Genomic DNA, 4,525 nt, shown 5'->3' with positions numbered 1-4,525 from the left:
TGTAGGGGATCTATGGCGTAGATGGCATTAGAATAGGTAACCCCGCATTAGGGCTTGGTCGATCGACTGGCTTAACTAGTCGACCGATCGAGAGCTTAGTCGATCGACTGGGGTAGCTGGTCGATCGACTGACTCCGTGTCTGATTAGCACCGTATAATTCGTTAAGTGCAATATTTAGCAATAAGACCGAGAGGAGATTTGTTAGATGCTTAGTTTTGACCGACCCATAGATCGAGAGATAGGGGAGGGCATTAATTAAAGAATTAAGACGACTAAATAGCTAAGATCGAAAGATAAGTAATTTAGGCTTTAGGAATCACTTTTTAGGGCGAGAGCTAGTATTAGTGAGACCTAGGGACTAGTAGCATAGGCCGAAAGGAGCTACTAGTTAACTTGGACCGAGAGGACATGTTATACCCATCCTACACGACTGTATTTCGGACTTACCTAGGACTTTGTGCCATCGCAGCTATAGTGAACCGATCATCTTAGCTCCTTTTTATCATTTGCTTACACTTATTTCTTTTATTTGCTTATCTATTTTGCATTTAGACTTAGACATACTTCAATCCAAAACCCCCCAGAAATTCCATAGACTGAAATAAAAGCAACTAATATCTCCCTACCTCCCTGCGGATCGACCCTTACTACCGCTTGCTAGTTGTAGTTTCGAATTATAAATATTATTTTTGGTACTCACAACGACGGGTATCAGAGCTTAAGTTGAATCAGCAATTAAAGAGACAGAATTTACTGGAAAAGAATCAATTAGGTGAATTCTGTAACCAGTTTGGAATGGATGTCCCTATTCATCCTAAAAAGAAAAGGTATAAGCAGAGTTCTATTAGAAACTTTGAGGAAAAACCTTATTATAAAAGAAGAAAGAAAAGGTTTTCAAAGGAAAAATACGAGAAGAAGGCTGAAAGGAAAGCTTTAAGAAGGTCTAGTAAGAAGGCCCAGAAGTATGAAAAACCCACAGTTTGTTATAAATGCAATAAAGTTGGTCATATTGCAAGAAATTGTTGGACTAAGAATAAGATTTCTAGTCTGGACATTGATGACAGCCTTAAGGATAAGCTGTATAAGATCTTATTGGTTTCAGATAATGAATTGGAAACTTCTGATTCCAGTACTGATGAAGGAATTAAAGCTATGGATAATGATTTCTATTCATCTGAATCATCTGAATCTTCTAGTTCAGAATGTGAACCCTATTCTAATAATAAAACTTGTATAAGGGAAGAAAATAATTTTTATAATTTAGTATATCAATTTGAGGATAATAGAATAAATGTTATTGAAGCTCAGGATTGGGTTAAAATCCTTCAAAGTATTAAGGACCCTGAGGCAAGATCAAAATTGGTTGATATAATGGGTAAGGAACCTAGTAGTGCTGGTACTCAAACTTCTTGGTTAGGAAACCAAGAAAAGAATGAGCCCTACACTATGAGTGAGGTTTTCAGAATTTTAAAGCAAAGAAAGACTACTGCTCAACCTACTTCTTTGAAAGATGTTCTTATAGAAATGGAAAACCTTAAGGAAGAAATTTAGTTTATGAAAGAACAAACTAAGCAGCAAGATATTAGGATATCTAATTTAGAGGTGTTACAAATCCTTGGTAATGATACTAAGGAAGCAGATGATAATTTTGTTCCAGAGAATATGGATGGTAATATGAATAGACACCTTATACAATTTGAGAGAGTGGTTCAAAAAGAGGAACCAGAAATGCAAATTATTGCTTTGGATAATGGGAATGAATTTTTACAGAATATAGAGTCTGTAATAAGCCAGAAATGGTATATTAAAGTTAGCTTAAAGATTGGTAATTATTATTTCAAGAATGATCTCATTGCTCTTGTTGATAGTGGAGGTATGATACCTACTACTTATTTTCAGAAAACCTCTCATACTCTTTCTCATGCAGGAGGAGAAAAACTCAATATTGAGTTCAAAATTCCAAAAGCTTATATTTGCGTAAATGGTAAATGTATTTCCTGATCTTTTCTTTTAGTCAAGGATAGATTGACTACTCCAATTATATTGGGAACTCCTTTTATTAATCAAATTTATCCTATCACTTATATTTGACAAAGAAAAGATTATTGCTACGTATAAACATGAACCTATTACTCTAAGGTTTGTCACCAAACCTATTACAAAAATTTTACATCATGTGTATGATCACCTTCTTAATAAGGAAAAACAATTAAATTTTTTAAAACAAGAAGTTTCTATACTAACTTTAGATGAAAAATTGCAGAATCCGAGGTTACAAGGTAAGATTACTCTTTTGAGTAATAATTTGGCTATTTCTATATGTGGTGATCATCCCTCTGCGTTTTGGAATAGAAAGAAACATGTTGTTACTCTTCCTTATGTGGATAACTTCAATGAAAGGAATATTCCGACCAAGGCAAGACCTTGTCAAATGAACTCTGAGTATTTGACCCTGTGTCAAAAAGAAATAGCATCTTCATTAGAAAAGAAGTTAATTACAGCTTCTAAATCTCCATGGTCATGTACTGCGTTCTATGTTAATGTACTGCGTTCTATGTTAATAAACATACTGAACAGGAAAGGGGAGTCCCCAGACTTGTTATTAATTATAAACCTTTAAATAAAATTTTAAAATGGATTAGATACCCTTTTCCCAATAAAAAGGACCTTTTAGATAGGTTATATGACTCTGTTATATTTTCTAAATTTGATTTAAAATATCGATATTGGCAAATTCAGATTCATCCTGATGACAGGTATAAGACCGCTTTTAATGTTCCTTTTGGGCAATACGAATGGAATGTTATGCCATTTGGATTAAAGAATGCCCCTTCTGAATTTCAAAAGATTATGAATGAAATTTTCAATGATTATACTGATTTTATCATTGTGTATATTGATGATATTTTAGTATTTTCAAAAACTATTGAAATGCATTTTAAGCATTTAGATATTTTCCAAAAAATTATTATTAGAAATGGTTTAGTAATCTCTAAGCCTAAAAGATGCTTTTCCAAACCAAGGTAAGATTTCTTGGTCATAACATTGAAAAGGGCAGTATTATTCTATTAATAGAAGTATTGAGTTTGGTTCTAAATTTCCTAATGAAATTACTAATAAAACCCAGTTGCAAAGATTTCTGGGAAGTCTTAATTATATTTCCCCTTATTACAAGAATATTGCAGAAGACACAGCTGTCTTATATGACAGATGGAAGAAAAATGCAGTCCCTTGGACAGATGTGCATACTAATGCTGTTAGAAAAATTAAGGCTAAGATTACATCTTTACCTTATTTGTCTCTTGCAAATCCCTATTGGGAAAAATTGTTGAAACAGATGCATCTGATAAAGAATATGGTGGGATTTTAAAACAGATTGATCCTACTAATAAACAGGAACTACTTGTTAGATTTTATTCCGGGAAATGGAATAACGCTCAGTCTAATTATGCTACTATAGCTAAAGAAGTTTTAGCTATTGTTAAATGTGTTTAAAATTTCAAGACGATTTATATAATAAGCCTTTTATTGTTAAAACTGATTGTAAGGCTGCTAAATGTATGTTTACCAAAGATTTTAAACATGATGTTTCTAAGCAAATGTTTGCTAGGTGGCAATCTCATTTAGCCCCGTTTGACTTTCAAATTGTTTATAAAAAAGGTGAAGATAATCACCTTCCTGATTTTTTAACCAGAGAATATTTGTAATATGGCTAATTTTATGCAGATGGTTCCTGGTTATCAAGGACCTTCCTCTTATAGGGGAAGAGGAAGAGGCAATTCCTCTAGAGGAAGAGGACGAAGAAATATCCTTATTCAGCATGGCAATAAAGTTCTTACTATAATGGAGACTGGTAATACTAGTTCTGCAATCCAACAGAACCCAGATAAACCTGAATCTTCATATTTATCAGTAATACAAACTAATACTAAAAAAGAAGATGAAATGCTGCCTAATAGTAGCAAAGAAAGAGTTATACTCTTGCTCAATAAAGGTGATGAAAAATGGGAAAATGATCCCTGGTATCTTCATAAGAGGTATCTGGGAGGATTGGGTTATACCCAAGAAACTTATAAACATAGACTCTTCTATGAAGAGATTCTCAAGGCCAATGGCTGCACAATTCAACATTTTTTGAATAATTCAAACAAAGAGGCTTATAAGTTCTCTAAAATAATTATTGGGAATATATTTTCCATAACTGACTGGGGAATATCTCCATTTGCTGAAAGATCACTTATAGTGAGGAATGTTCAGATGAAATATAATTATTGGGATTATATCTAAGCGTTTAATAAAATGTTTTTATATGAAAATGATTATTTGAGCCATACATGGTTCATTAAACTAATGGTTAATAACCATGATTTACCAAATTGGTTTATTGACTGGTGGATTTTTATGGGGCTAACCCAAAAATTTTACCAGAATTATTTAAAGACTTATTTTTTCAATGGCAAGAGCTTAAGCCTGCTACTCAGGATAATATACCTGAAAATTTACATTTTTTCATGGACTTTTCCA

Source organism: Silene latifolia, unplaced genomic scaffold (genome assembly GCF_048544455.1).
Source record: "Silene latifolia isolate original U9 population unplaced genomic scaffold, ASM4854445v1 scaffold_73, whole genome shotgun sequence".
Lineage (NCBI taxonomy): Eukaryota > Viridiplantae > Streptophyta > Magnoliopsida > Caryophyllales > Caryophyllaceae > Silene > Silene latifolia.
Note: the sequence above shows the minus strand (reverse complement) of the source record.